The 16,252-nt window shown below is 41.9% G+C and overlaps 1 protein-coding gene across 1 annotated transcript in view; it reads left to right on the top strand.

Annotated features, from left to right (window-relative positions):
• FLT3 (fms related receptor tyrosine kinase 3) overlaps window positions 1-16,252 on the top strand; it is a 134,823-nt gene that overhangs the window by 2,100 nt on the left and 116,471 nt on the right. Inside the window, exon 2 of the mRNA XM_032294388.1 lies at window positions 13,908-13,967. The gene's annotated coding sequence lies outside the window, so the exon portion shown is untranslated. The remainder of the gene's footprint in view (window positions 1-13,907; window positions 13,968-16,252) is intronic.

The raw sequence follows: 16,252 nt of genomic DNA, 5'->3' as shown, positions 1-16,252 counted from the left end.
ACTCTGTCACCAGGCACCAGGTTAGAGTGCAGTGGCATGATCGGGGCTCACTGCAACCTCCGCCTCCTGGGTTCAAGCAATTCCCCTGCCTCAGCCTCCCGAGTAGCTGGACTACAGGTGCACGCCACCATGCCCAGCTAATTTTTGTATTTTTAGTAGAGATGGGGTTTCACCGTGTTGGCCAGGATGGTGTCGATCTCTTGACCTTGTAATCCGCCCACCTCGGCCTACCAAAACTGGGATTACAGGTGTAAGCCATCGCAACTGGCCTTATTTTTTTATTTATATGCATATTTATTTAAGAGACAAGGTCTTGGCTGGGCGTGGTGGCTCACGCCTGTAATCCAAGCACTTTGGAGGCCAAGGCGGGCAGTCACCTGAGGTCGGGATTTCAAGACCAGCCTGACCAACATGGTGGAACCCCGTCTTTAAAAAAAAAAAAGAGTGGCCGGGCGCGGTGGCTCATGCCTGTAATCCCAGCACTTTAGGAGGCCGAGGCGGGTGGATCACAAGGTCAAGAGATCAAGTCCATCCTGGTCAACATGGTGAAACCCCGTCTCTACTAAAAATACGAAAAATTAGCTGGGCATGGTGGTGCGTGCCTGTAATCCCAGCTACTCAGGAGGCGGAGGTTGCGGTGAGCCGAGATCGCGCCATTGCACTCCAGCCTGGGTAACATGAGTGAAACTCCGTCTCAAAAAAATAAATAAATAAAAAATAAAAAGAGAGAGGCAAGGTCTTGCTGTTGTCCAGGCTGACCTCAAACTCGTAAGCTTGGCAGGTCCGAAGGTAGTTATCTCAATTGATTGTTCACAGTCAGTTACAGATCAAACTCTTTGTTCTACTCTTTTCCACCTTCTCACTACTGTACTTGACTAGTCTTTAAAAAATAAAAATTAAAAATTAAAAAAACTGGGCCTAAGGGATCCTCCTGCCTCAGCCTCCCAAGTAGCTGGGACTACAGGTACTTAAATAGCCAGACTACAGTCTTAACTATTTTTATTCTTTAAAAAGAATTAATAATAACAGACTTTAACACAGAACAAAATGAATTAATCAAGAGCATGGAGAAGGGAATGTGTCATAAAGGAAAGACTGAAATTAATAAAATGGAAAACATTAAAAATCTTAAACCAAACTTTGGTTATTTTTAAATAGCAACAAAAACAGATACACTCCTGACAAGTCTAATGGTAAAAAGAAAGAAAAATATATGTCATTAGTATCTTCAGTACACTTAAACAGAAAATAACTGCCAATCTAGAATCCAATGTCCAATGAAAGTATCCTTTAAAATGGAAGATGAAACCAGGAGTGATGACTCATATCATCCCAGCACTTTGGGAGGCTGAGGTGGGAGGATCACTTGAAGCCGTGAGTGTTAGATCGGCCTGGACAGCAAAGTGCAACTCTATCTTTACAAAAAAAAAAAGAAAGAAAGAAAGAAAATATAGGCTGGGCACAGTGGCTCATGCCTGTAATCCCCAGCACTTTGGGAGGCCAAGGTGGGTGGATCACCTGAGGTCAAACGTTCGAGACCAGCATGGCCAACATGGTGAAACCCCATCTTTACTAAAAATACAAAAAGTGCCAGGTGTGGTAATCCCAGCTACTCAGGGAGCTGAGGCAGGAGAATCACTTGAACCCGGGAGGTGGAGGCGACAGTGAGCGAAGATCGCACCACTGCACTCCAGCCTGGGCAACAGGGAGACTGTCTAAAAAAAGAAAAATTAGCTGGACAGGAGGCTGAGGCAAGAAAATCACTTGAACCCAGGAGGTGAAGGTGGCAGTGAGCCAAGGTCATACCAAGCACTCCAGCCTGGGCAACAGAGGGAGACTGTCTAAAAAAAGAAAAATTAGCTAGGCATGGTGACGTTCACTTGTAGTCCCAGCTACTGGAGAGGCTGAAACAGGAAGACCACTTGAGCTCAGGAGTTTGAGGCTGTGGTGAACTCTGATTATGCCATTGCACTCCAGTGTGGGCAACAGAGTGAGACCCTGTCTATGAAATAAAGTGATTAATAATAAAATGGAAGGCTGGCCATGGTGGGGCACACCTGTAATCCCAGCACTTTGGGAGTTCCAGGTGGGTAGATCACTTGAGGCAAGGAGTTCAAGACCAGCCTGGACAACATGGTGAAACCTCACTCTACTAAAAAAGAAAAAAAAAAAAAGTCAGGCATGGTGGCCCATGCTTGTAATCCCAGCTACTCAGGAGGCTGAGGCAGAAGAATCACTTGAACCCGGAGGGCAGAGGTTGCAGTGAGCTGAGATCATGCAACTGCACTCCAGCCTGGGCAACAGAGTGAGACTCCGTCCCAAAAATAAAAATAAAATGGAAGATGAAATAAAAACTTTCAGACAAATCAAGAGAATTTATCACTAGCAGATGTACACTATTTCAGATTTCAGATGGAAGGAATTAAGAGCAATAGAGTGAAATATGTGGGTAAAACTAAATATTGACTATACAACAACAGTGTCTTGTGGAATTTTAAATAGATGCAGAATTAAAACAAAAACATCAGCATATACATCATTAGGTATAAATTAAGGACTGCAAAGTCCTTGCATTTTAAACAAGTAATAAAAATGGTAATTTAAACTAAAGTAAATCAGAGATACATGTTATAATTTCTAGGGCTACTAAAATAATAGCAAAGTAAAATAACCTAATAGAAGGGAATGGAATAATGAAGTACTTAATCCAAAATAAGAAAGGACAGAAAACAGAACAGGCAAAACAAATAGAAAGCCATTAGATTTAAATCTGATACACTAAATGTAAACAATCAAGCTTCAATTAAAAGGCAAAGACTTTCAGGTTGGAGTAATAGAATAAGAAAACTGTGTATTAGGGTTCAATCAGAGAAGCATAACCACTATGAATAACAAAGAATGAGGGGTTTATTGTAGGATTAGATTCAACACCATAATAGTAACTGGCGGAGTCTATGCTGTGCTAGTGTCAGCATCTGGTGCAGAGCTGAAGCCACTATGCACCAGCCTAACCAGTAGTGTGGAAGGAATACTGGATATGAACAAGAACATGGGCAAAGGGGAACCTAAAAGGACAACTGGAATTTCTGAGGACAAACTAGATCACACATCTGTTTCACACTCACTGACATCAGCAGTTGCCATGGCATTGTACGTACTCTTGCCCTATGAGTTATAAAAGTTGAAGGAGCCTCAGGCCCTGTTGCCTCCTCACACCACTATCAGATCAGTGACAACCTGTGCAAGTTGCCATAGTGCCTGGTACTCTGCACTGGCTGCTGCTTCACGTCCGCCTTCCAAATTGCATACAAAGTCTTCTTGTCTTCAACACTGATGAAGAACTGTACTGGGAAAGAAATTCTGGTAAATACAGTTACAGTTTAGCTAATTTCACATAGTACAAAGCCACCACAGTCTACAACTTGGCATCTATACACACTTTTTCTGTAAACATTCTTTTTTTTTTTTTTTTTTTTTTTTGGGGGTGGAGTTTCGCTCTTGTTACCCGGGCTGGAGTGCAATGGCGCGATCTCGGCTCACCGCAACCTCCGCCTCCTGGGTTCAGGCAATTCTCCTGCCTCAGCCTCCTGAGTAGCTGGGATTACAGGCACGCGCCCCCATGCCCAGCTACTTTTTCTTTTTTTTAGTAGAGACGGGGTTTCACCATGTTGACCAGGATGGTCTCGACCTCTTGGCCTCGTGATCCACCCGCCTCGGCCTCCCAAAGTGCTGGGATTACAGACTTGAGCCACCGCACCCGGCCCTGAACATTCTTAACTGACAAAGACAATAACAAAGTCATGTTTCCAGCTACGATGATCAGTTTTCTTCAGGGGATAAACTTAAGCAACCCTTGCAGTACAGGAGGATATAAAGTCACTCCTAGCTGACTATAATGATATCGTGTGCTTTAAATCCTGTAAGGTTAATTACCATTAGCACAAAGTATATTTGATAGTAGGGGAGTGGGAAGGGAGAGGAAAAAGATGTTTAATATACAAAAATATATTCCAAAGAAGAAATAACTATTCCAACCCTCATTTCTTCCCCTTACTCACATGGTCAAGGCTGTTTATTACAACAGGTCCTTGAATAATGTCATTTAGTTATATCATTAATGAGAAAATTTCTCTTTCCAGCAGGTGCCACTGTTGATGTCGATGTAGAGTTTGCATGTTCTCCCCATGTTTATGTGGGTCTTCTCCAGGTACTCCAGTTTTCTCCCACATCCCAAAGCTGTGTACAAGAGAGAACTGTGTCTTCATTTTCCCAGTCTGACTGAATATAGGACTCATGTGAGCGTGCCCTATTATCTAATGGCCACCTGTCTAGGGTGGTTTCCTACCTTGATCCCTGAGCTACTGGGAAGGGATTCAGCCACCCATGATAGAATATTTGGGTAAATAATTATCTTACTTATTTTTATTAATATGTCTTAAATGAATGTATTGCCCACATTTTTTTCCTTTTTTTTTTTTTTTTTTTTTTGAGACGGAGTTTCGCTCTTGTTACCCGGGCTGGAGTGCAATGGCGCGATCTCGGCTCACCGCAACCTCCGCCTCCTGGGTTCAGGCAATTCTCCTGCCTCAGCCTCCTGAGTAGCTGGGATTACAGGCACGTGCCACCATGCCCAGCTAATTTTTTGTAGTTTTAGTAGAGACGGGGTTTCACCATGTTGACCAGGATGGTCTCGATCTCTTGACCTCGTGATCCACCCACCTCGGCCTCCCAAAGTGCTGGGATTACAGGCTTGAGCCACCGCGCCCGGCGCCCACATTTTTTTCAATGTTTAAAATTGGAAGTGCTTTGGTCTTTATTTAGAACTTTGGTGATGTTTTCATGACCAGAAATATGGTACAGTTAAGGAACTTAACTGTTCTTTATATCAGTCTCTGGTAAAATTGTTTTTCTTTATACCTCATTTCACTGAAAGAAGTAGTTTTCAAGAACCTATTGACAACTGTAAGTTAAGACTTACTATACTTTCTTCTTCCACTGCCTATGCCATGTTTTATTTGCCTTCAGCAGATACTCTTAGCTTTCATGATTCCTATCTGGTGAGGTGACCCACACCTTCATTTCTGAAGTGCCTGGGCTGTTAGCAGTTCTGCCTGTAGTGGGTAGTTACAGCTTGACTTTAATCATCGGGCAAGGGAGTATTATGAGATTCCCCAGGGGTCCTCATGCCTTCCAGACATATTGCTTACCTAATTGTGCGGTAGTGATGTGATTTCTTCTTTTTTGTTACCCAGGCTGGAGTGAAGTGGCACAAATCATGGTCCACTACAGCCTTTACCTTCTGGGCCCAAGTAACCTTTCTGCCTCAGCCTCCCGAATATCTGGGACTACAGGTATGCACCACCATACCTTTTTTTTTTTTTTGTAGAGACAAGGTCTCACTATGTTATCTAGGCTGTTGCATTTCTTCTTGATAGGATTAGTCACCCCAGCTACTACAATAATTTCCTTCTTTGATTTACTGTTATGGAAAGCTAAATATGGCTAAGTGCAGTCTCAACACCTAATTCAGTGACTCAATTAACATGTGCCCCCTTTACCAGTGGAAGCAAGTTAATAAATACCTTTAAACCTAATTATATTAGAGAACTAATTCCAGAGAACCTATCGATAAGGTTCTATTTCACTTCTGGTTACCTACTGCTAAATAACAACCCACCTCGAAACATAGTAGTTGAAAACAATCATTTATTTCTGCTTACAGATTATTTATTTCTGCTTACAAGTCTTCAATTTTGGTAGTATTTGGCAGCAATGCTTATATCTGCCCCATGCAGTGTCAACCGGGGCAGCTTGTCTGGGAGCTGAGAATCCACTTTTTTTTTTTCCATTTTTCTTTTGCCACACCTCACCTGAATGGGAAGCCACTTTCAAGATAGCTCAGTCATATGGCTGGCAAGTTGGTGCTAGCTGTCATATGGTAGATCACCCGGGGCTGTGGGCCAAGGCCTCAATTCTGCTCCACCTGGTCTTCAATATGGACTGCTTGGGCTCCCTCACAGCATTGTGGCTGGGTTCCAAGAGTGTCTAAAGAGAATCGGGCAGAAACTGCATGGCCTTTTCTAACTGAACCGGAGAAGTTACACGGTGTCACTTCCACTATAGCCTATTCATGGAAGCAGGCACCTGCCTACCCAGACTCAGGGAGTAGGGAATTTAACTCTTATCTTTTGATGAGGAGGTAGTTTCTAGAAGAACATGTGGGTTGGGGAGATACTGAGGAAGGAGACCAAGGTCAGTGGAGGAGACAAAACCGGGGCCACTAGCTGGACCTGGAGGTTAAAGGTTAAACCCCCACCCTTAATCACACTCCCATCTATAGATGCAGGCATAATATGGAGAAACGCCCTCCAGAAAGCATTGTTCTCGCTCAATCTTGCTCAAACCCCCACCTAAGTCACGTACCCCTCACTTACCTTATCAATCACGACCCTCTCACTTGTACCCTCTAAGATTGTGAGCCTTTAAAAGAGGCCAGGATTTTCTCGTCGGGGAGCTCGGTTCTTGAGACAGGAGTCTGCCAAGACTCCTGGCCGAATAAAAAGCCACTTCCTTCCCAGTTCAGTGTTCGAGAGGTTTGTTCAAGGCCGCTCCTGCTTCAATACTGTTGAAGCCATCTTTAGAAAATAAAATCTACCATAATATGCCACCTTAAAAATAAAGAATCAAAAAAACTAAAAGTAAAAAGCTGGTAAAAATGTATAATGAGCACTAACAGCAAGAAATACTCCTCAAGAGGGACATTTTATACTGAGGAGTTAAATTCACCAGTAAGATTTAACAGTTCCAGGCCAGGCATGGTGGCTCACGCCTGTAATCCCAGCACTTTAGAAGGCCAAGGCAGAAGGATCGCTTGAGCCTAGGAGTCAGAGACCAGCCTGAGCAGCATAACAAAATCCTGCCTACAAAAAATACAAATGTTAGCCAGGCATGGTAGTGTGCACCTGTAGTCCCAGCTACTCAGGGGGCTGAGGTGGGCTGATTGATTGAGCTCAGGAGATCGAAGTTGCAGTGAGCCATAATCATGCCACTGCATTCCAGCCTAGGCGACAGACTGAGACTCAGTCTCAGAAAAAGAAAAAAATATATATTTATTTATTTTGAGGCAGGAGTTTCCTCAGTTGCTCAGGCTGCAGTACAGTAGCAAGATAATAACTCACTGCAGCCTCCATCTCCCAGGTTCAAATGATTCTTCCACCTCAACCTCCTAACCTGAGTAGCTGAGACTGCAGGCACATGCCACCATACCCAACTAATTTTTTTTCAAGTAGAGAGGAGGTCTTGCTATGTTGCTTAGGTGTGAGTGGCAGCACCGAGCCAAGAATTTAATCTTTTTTTCTTTTTCTTTTCTTTCTTTCTTGTGTGTGTGTGTGTATGAGAGAGAGGGAGAGAGAGACAGTCTCGCTCTGTCGCTCAGGCTGGAGTGCAGTTGTGCAATCAAGAATTTAATCTTTAAAGCCACCTCTAAAATAGTGAAAATGGGGAGTAGAATATGTACAACACATACAACCAGTAAAGGGCTTATAATCACAACATGTAAAGAAATTGTACAAATCAATAAGAAAAAAATAAGCACCCCAATAAAAAAATTAGCAAGAGATTTGAAAAGGCATTTCTCAAAAGATGACATAAAAGGGCTGGATATGGTGGCTTATGCCTGTAATACAGCACTTTGGGAAGCTGAGGCAGGAGGATTCCTTGAGGCCAGCCCAGGCAACATTGTGAGACTCTATTGCTACAAAATATTTAAAAATTAGCCGGATATGGTGGCGTGCACCAGTAGTCTCAGCTACTTGGAAAGCTGAGGTGGGAGGATCACTTGAGCCCCGGAGGTCAAGTCTGCAATGAGCCATGATTGTGCCACTGCATTCCAACCTGACCAACAGAGTGAGACCCTATCTCCTAAAAAAAAAAAAAGATACACAAATAGCCTAAAATATCATGTGAAAAGGTGTTCAACACCATTAGTAATCAAGGGAATGGAAATTAAAACAAAAATGAATACTACCATTTGGACTCAGAAACCAATACCTCAAGGTCTCTCTGACATTCTCACCCTCCACTCTCCACCCTCCCCCATACTTTCCCAAAGAAGAAACAAATTTTCCAAAGCTGCTTTATCTGCCTAAGACCCAGACCCACCAAGGAGAACAGCTGTTTTTTTCTTTCCCTCCCTTTAAGGCCAAGAATGTAACCACACCTGAACAGACCCTTTCACAAGATTAGGTACAGATTAATCTCTGCTTCCTGATCCATTCATTCTACCTAGTAATCCCCTCAACAGAATTCTGTTCTTCTCCCCCATAACCTGTTTTACGAGGATGATGTATAAGTTTCTGAACACCTTTGGGGGTGGACAATCACTCTGTGATTCTCCCCATGTGTACGTTTTAAAATTTTTAAGCCTTTTCTGCAATCTACCTTTTATAAATTAATTTTTCGGTGAAACTTTGTAGGATGAAGAGGAAGTTTTCCTTGGCCTGTACACTACAGTACAACTGACAAAATGTCCAAAATTTTAAAAGCAACAATACCAAGTGTCAAGAATGTAGAGTGAATGGAATATATTTATATCCTGCAATTTGAGTTTAAATTGTGTGTCTACATTCGGAAACAGTTTGGCATTATCTATTTAAAATAAATATATGAAAATAAATATATGCATACATAACAATTTAACTCCTAGGTGAATTTCCAACAGAAATACTTACATTTTATACCAAAGGTGCATCAAAAGTCATGTCCAATATTTGTAAAGTGTTTTAGGCTGACTGACGGTGCCATGGACGCCATGCTAACCTGTGACCTGCACAGATACTCCAAACCTGCACGGACACTCCAGATGACTTCCTGGAAAATCTAAAGTAACTGGAAGACCAAAGAAGTGATCAACCCCTGTGGTGCCAACTTAACTTTAAGACATTCTCTATTGTTTCCAACCTCGTGACTCCACTACTCCCTAAAGTAACTTTTGTAACTCTACTGCCCACCCCAAACCTATAAAAACCAATTCTTATCCTACCGCCCTTCACTGATGCCCTTTTCGGCATCAGCCCACCTGCACCCAGGTGAATAAACAGCCACGTTACTCACACAAAGCCTGTTGTGGGGGGTTCTCTTCATTCACCATGTGCATTTTAACAATATTGTTCCTAGCGACGTTGGTCGTTATAGGCCAACGTTGCTAGGAACAATATTGTACATGAAAAAATGAAAAATTTAACCACCCCCACATACTTTTCATCTCTTCCATTTCCATAGCATTGAAAAAATGCTAATGCTTATAAACCATAAAATAGATAAAATAGTTATGGGATATATATTCATCCAATGGAATACTATACACCAATAAAAATGGATGGAATATTGCTAGATGAAAGAACACAGATGAATTTCATAAACATGATGTTAAGAGAAAGAAACCAGGGACATAAGAGTACATTCTATATGATTTCATTTAGATAAAAGTTTGAAAGCAGGCAAAACTAATACATGATGTTAGAAGTCAGGATGGTGGTTACATTTAAAAAGGAGAGAAGAGGACATCTGGGAGGAGACATAAAGGGGACTTCTGGAAAGTTAGTGATGTTCTGTTTTTTTGACCTGGGTAGTGGTCACAAAAGTGTCTTCACTTTGACATTATTCATTAATCAATATACTTCTGGTTTATTCACTTTTGTCTCTATGGTATACTTCATTTTAAAAGCATTCACAATTTTTTGAATGAACCTACTACCCCCATCCACAATTTCGCTTTCCACAGTTTCAGTTACCAGCAGTCAACCGTGGTCCAAAAATATTAAGTGGAAAATTCCAGAAATAATAAGTTTTAAATTACACACTGGTTTGAGTAGCATAATGAAATCTCACACCATCTGGCTCCAACCCACCCAGGACACAAATCATCCCTTTGTCCAGTGAGCCACACTGTCTACACCCTTCTACCCATTATTCACTTAGTAGCTGTCTTGGTTCTCAGGTCAAATGTCATGGTATCACAGTGCTTGTGTTCCAGGAACCCTTAATTTACCTTAATAATGGCACAAGAATAATAAAAGCACAAGAGTAGTGATGCTGGCACATTTTTATAATTGTTCTAATTTATTGTTATTGTTGTTAATCTATTACTGTGCCTAATTTTAAATTTAACTTTAGATATGTATGCATAAGAAAAAAGCATAGTATTGCTGAGCATGGTGGCTCATGCCTGTAATCCCGCCACTTTGGGAGGCCAAGGCGGACAAATCACGAGGTCAGGAGTTCGAGACCAGCCTGACCAACATGGTGAAACCCCGTCTCTGCTAAAAATACAACAGTTAGCTGGATGTAGTGGCACACACCTGTAATCCCAGCTACTCGGGAGGCTGAGGCAGGAGAATCGTTCCAGCCCAGAAGGTGGAGGTTGCAGTGAGCCAAGATTGTGCCACTGCACTCCAGTCTGGGTGACAGATCAAGACTCTGTATCAAAAACAAAAACAAAAACAAACCACATAGTATATATAGGGTTTGGTACTATTCAAGATTTCAGGCATCTACTAGGGACCCTGGAATGGATCTCCCACATACAAAGAGGAGAACACCGTAATAAAATGTACACCTTTAGGAATTAGAACAGTGTTATGACAATAGATATGGAAGAGATGAAAAGTGTGTTGGGGGGTGGTTAAAAATGTAAAAGTCCATAAAACACAGTGGCTCATGCCTGTAATCCAGGGCTGGGCAACAGGCTGGTCTCAAACTCCTAGGCTCAAGAATCCTCCCTCCTCAGCCTCCCAAAGTAGTCATCTCTAAAAAAAATAAAATTTGCCAACTTGACCATTCTTTTAAAATTGTATTTTTTATTTTTTGTTTTAAGATTCAGTTTTATTACATGAGTATATTGCATGATGCTGAGGTTTGGGCTTCTAATGATCCTGTCACTCAAGTAGTGAGCATAGCACATAATAGGAAGTTTTTCAGCCCTTGCCTCCTTCCTTCTCTCTCCCCTTTCAGAGTCCCCAATATTTATTTGATGCAGAGAAACCTCAATATTGGGGCTCAGCTCAGGAGATTCTTGGCTTCTCTCAGGAAATAATTCGATAGTGAGCCAGCATGAAAGAAAGCAAATTTATTAGAGCTGCAGTGTGGGGTACAACAAAATGACTGCTCCATAGAGCAAGCAGGGCTATCCCATAGGCAGAGTGGCCTTTGTGGATTGCTGGCTATAATAGCTGCAATAGCTATTATAGCCACTCTTAATTATATGTTAAATAAGGGGCGAGTTATTCGCAAACTTTCTGGAAAGGGGGCAAGGAGTTCCCAGAACCTATACAGTATTTTTTTGTTCTGACCCCCAGGCTGGAGTGCAGTGATGTGATCTCAGCTCACTACAACTTCCATCTCCCAACCTCAAGCAATCCTCCTGCCTCAGCCTCACAAATAGCTGGACTACAGGCGTGTGCCACCACACTTAGCTAAATTTTTTTGTATTTTTTTGTGGAGACAGGGTTTTGACATGTTTTGAGCTCAAGTGGCCCACCTGCCTGGACTTCCCAAAGTGCTGGGATTACAGGCATGAGCTGCTGCGCTGGGCCTGAGTAAGATAACTTCTGGGTTGTGGCCATGTCGTCATTTATAAATGGTCATGATGCTGGTGGGAGTGTCTTATTCAAATGAGTTTTAATTAGTATATAATGAGCAATGAGGGCAACTAGAGGTCGCTTTTGTTGCCATCTTGGTCCTGGCTGGTTTGGGCCTATTTCTCTGCTACAACCTGTTTTGATGAGCAGGATGATGATGTGTTCTCAAAAAACAAGTTCTGCTGATCTACCTCATATTGATCCCATCTTTGTGTCCATGAGTACCCAGTGGTTAGCATCTACTTTTAAGTGAGAACGTGAGGTATTTGGTTTTCTGTTTCTGCATTAATTTGCTCAGGCTAATGGCCTCTAGCTACATCCAGATTGCTGCAAAGGACATAACTTTGTTCTTTTTTATGGCTGCCTTAACCATTTTTTTTTTTTTAGCACTCCTCTTTTATTTTTTGTATTATTTATTTATTTTTTCAAGTTTTATTCCAGGGGTACATGTGCAAGATGTGCAGGTTTGTTACATAGGTAAACATGTGCCATGCTGGTTTGCTGCACAGATCAACCCATCACCTGAGTATTAAGCCCAGCACCCATTAGCTATTCTTCCTGATGCTTTCCCTCCCCCAGTCCCCACCTCCCAGGCCCCAGTGTGTGTTGTTCCCTTCTTTGTGTCCATGTGTTCTCATCATTCAGCTCCCACTTATAAGTGAGAACATGTGGTGTTTGGTTTTCCATTCCTGCGTTAGTTTGCTGAGGATAACAGCTTCTAGCTCCGTCCATGTCCCTGCAAATGACATGATCTCATTCCTTTTTATGGGCTGCATGGTATTCCACGGTGTATATGTACCACATTTTCTTTATCTAGTCTGTCTTTCATGGACATTGGGTTGATTCCACGTCTTTGCTATTTTGAATAGTGTTGCAATGAACATATGCGTGCATGTATCTTTATAATGCCTTAACCATTTTTAAGTGTACAGTTCAGTCATGTTAAGCATATTCATTTTGTTGTACAACCAGTCTCCACAACTGTTTTCATCTTGCAAAACTGAAACTAAAATACTAGGCTTTGGAGTTTCCAGAGCAGTTCCTTAAATCATCGCTTTGAAATTTCCCCACGACTAACTCACAAGAGTTTATGAGGAGAGTGAAATAACAGTTCTCCCTCAAAGAAAGAATGAAAAAGGGATCTAGTTGTGGGTAAACTGCTGTTCTGGGAGGTTTAGTGCTGTGACTAGAGGTAGATATACCATGAAGCTAATAAAATGTGGCTCACACAGGGCCCTAGTAATGTGCTGTCATGGTTATACGTATTTGTAAGATGTTCAGAAGTAATGTATTTTATCTGCAACTGGTTAAAACTATTGTCTGTTTCCACTTGGACTTCCCCACATGTTGGGTGATGTTGGGATGTTGAGTTGGGGATATATTTATTTAGTTTGGTTTCAGTGAGATGTCTCTGTGGAACTCACAGTCAATTCTGTCACTGATAGTCATCCAAGTTGTAGGAATAGCTTCTAAGTGCACTCCTAACTCCTAATGCCAACTAGCTATGAACCATGACACAAAAATTCAAGGACAGATTGAACTTGACAGCATGGAAGAATATGGCAAAAAAAAAAAAAAAAAAAAATCGAAGGCCAGAAATTGTATTGAGCCTACAATGTTGGCTAGTGGAGGAGAAATAAGATGTGAAATATGCAAAGCTAGAACTTAATCTGTAGAAAATTCTTCCAGTCATCAAACTTGTTAAATTGTCATCTAAAAGCTTAGGTTCTCATCAATACCTTGTTAAATTGAAGTCCTCCCTATAAGGAATGTGTTCATCAGTGTACCATGTGCAAGTGTAAACACATTCATTTTTTTAAATGGGAATGACACCAAATAGAATTAATTGGAATTTCTGTGTTTGCAGGGCTAAGCCTATAGCATTGTTACAAACCTCAAGTGTGCTTTTGTGTGAAGTCATAAGTTTTATGCATCCGTGATTGGACTGTGTCCTAGCATATCTAACACATCTTTTCCTTATAGTTGGGTGGTTCCAGACAAGATAGATATAAATCGGCATCAAAGCAGTAAAATCTTACCACTCATATGTTAAAGAAATTTGATCAAGATTTTCTCAAATTTGACAATACTTCTAAAAATTTACATGGCATAACCAATCTTGAGTTGTGATGTAAAAAATTTAAACTATTATTAATAATAAAAAATAAAGTTTGTGGGAACACATCATAAGGACAGATAAAAAATATATGTAAACTTTGATTGACCATAGGCTTTATAAAAGATTGAATTATCTTTCTATTCTTTCTATAGAATGATTTCCAAAAGCATTGTCATGAGAAGAGACAATCAAAAATTATGCAGCGAGAAAAGGTAGGAAAAAAGTTTTGTAGCTAGGCACAATGGCTAATGCATGTAATCCCAGCACTTTGGGAGGCTGAGGCAGGTGGATTGATTAAGTCTAGGAATTGGAAACCAGCCTGCGAAACATGGTGAAACCCCATTTCCACTAAAAATAAAAACATTAGCTGGGCATGGTGGTGTGCACCTGTAGTCCCAGCTACTCCAGAGGCTGAAGTGGGAGGATTGTTTGAGCCCAGGAGACAGAGGCTGCAGTGAGCCAAGACTGCACCACTGCTCTCCAGCCTGGGTGACAGAGTGAGACCCTGTCTCAAAAAAAGAAAAGAAAAGAAAAGAAACAAAAAAAGTTGTGTCATGTGGTTAATTAATAACTAATTCATTAAAGTAAAAGTTGTTACTTGTCTTGATTTTGTCAGCTTCTGAAAATCTGTAATTTGTTGTGATTCAATTCTAAATAAATACTTACTTTTTTTTTTAGATACGGGGTTTCACCATGTTGGCCAGTATGGTCTCGATCTCCTGACCTTGTGATCCGCCCACCTTGGCCTCCCAAAGTGTTGGGATTACAGGCGTGAACCACCGGGATTACAGGCGTGAACCACCGCGCCCGGCCAATACTTACTTTTGAGCCTAATTTTATACTTAGAATTTTGTATTCTTTTTCCTAAAGAAGCCCCCCCAAATTGTGTGATTCAGGTCTCCGCAAAACATGGATTCTTCCTTTGGCTCAGATAGCAAGGGGGAAAAATAGGACCTTTAGATGAGGATTCACTTAGAAAATAGATATAGATATACATAACAGGATAGATCAATGAACAGAATAATTTCATTCCCCGATGAAAAGGGAAGCCTGCTGGCTGCTGCAGCCCAACACTTAGAAGCCTAGTTTCTTGCAGAGTATACAATTTCACTAGGATATTGTATTTTCTGAGCTCTTCTCTCCTCCTTCTGAACTGTTTTCCCTAGATGATCTCACTTCTTCCCAGATTTCAGTCTCATGGTTTAAATACTATCCATAGGCTACTGACTCCTTCTTTTTTTTTTTTATAGACAGAGTCTGACTCTGTTACCTAGGCTGGAGTGCAGTGGTGCCATCTTGGCTCCCTGCAACCTCTGCCTCCCAGGTTCAAAGTAATTCTCTTGCCTCAGCCTCCCGAGTAGCTGGGATTACAGGTGTCTGCCACCATGCCCAGCTAATTTCTGTATTTTTAGTAGAGACAGGTTTCCCCATGTTGGCCAGGCTGGTCTTGAACTCCTGATCTCAAGTTATCTACCCACCTTGGCCTCCCAAAGTGCTAGGATTACAGGCTTGAGCCCCCATGCCTGGCCTGACTCCCAAATTTCTATCCCCACCCCAGACATCTCTTCTAACCTCCAGACTTGTATGTCAAACTGATTACCTGACATTATTATTTGAATTTTCGTTGTTTTTTTTTTTTTTTTTTTGAGACGGAGTTTCACTCGTGTTACCCAGGCTGGAGTGCAATGGCACGATCTCGGCTCACCGCAACCTCCGCCTCCTGGGTTCAGGCAATTCTCCTGCCTCAGCCTCCTGAGTAGCTGGGATTACAGGCACGCACCACCATGCCCAGCTAATTTTTTGTATTTTTAATAGAGACGGGGTTTCACCATGTTGACCAGGATGGTCTCGATCTCTTGACCTCGTGATCCACCCGCCTCGGCCTCCCAAAGTGCTGGGATTACAGGCTTGAGCCACCGCGTCCGGCCCTATTATTTGAATTTTCAACCTTACCTTGTCAAAATTGCACTATTTCTCCAAGCTGCTTTCTCTGCCAGTCATTCCCATCTTAATAAAGGGCATTTCCGAACACCCAGTTTGTCTTAGGGCAGACACCTGAGAGTCCAGTAGTTTGGGAGGTCAAGGCAGGTGGATTGCTTGAGCCCAGGAGTTCAATACCAGCCTAAGAAACGTGTCAAGACCCCCGTCTCTACAAAAAAATTAAAAAAAAAATTCCTCAGGGATGAGCCCATAAAAAAAAAAAAAAAAAAAAAAAAAGATACAAATAATTAGCCAGGCATAGTAGCAGGTGCCTGTAATCCCAGCTACTTGGGAGGCTGAGGTGGGAGAATCACCTGAGCCCAGGAAGTCAAGGCTGCAGTGAGCCATGAATTGGCCCAGGCCACTGCATTCCAGCCTGGGTGACAGAGTAAGACCCTCTCTCAAAATAAAATAAATGAATAAGAAGAAGAAAAAAAGAAACCTGAGAGTCGTCCTGAGCACCTTCTCCCTAAGTCCCGTCAGCCTTCAACATCCATCTATTTTCTTCTCTTCCGCT

Source organism: Sapajus apella, unplaced genomic scaffold, assembly GCF_009761245.1.
Source record: "Sapajus apella isolate SASKATOON/1434 unplaced genomic scaffold, GSC_monkey_1.0 scaffold32, whole genome shotgun sequence".
Lineage (NCBI taxonomy): Eukaryota > Metazoa > Chordata > Mammalia > Primates > Cebidae > Sapajus > Sapajus apella.
The sequence above is the reverse complement of the archived record's forward strand: the minus strand, read 5'-3'. Positions and strand labels throughout refer to the sequence as shown.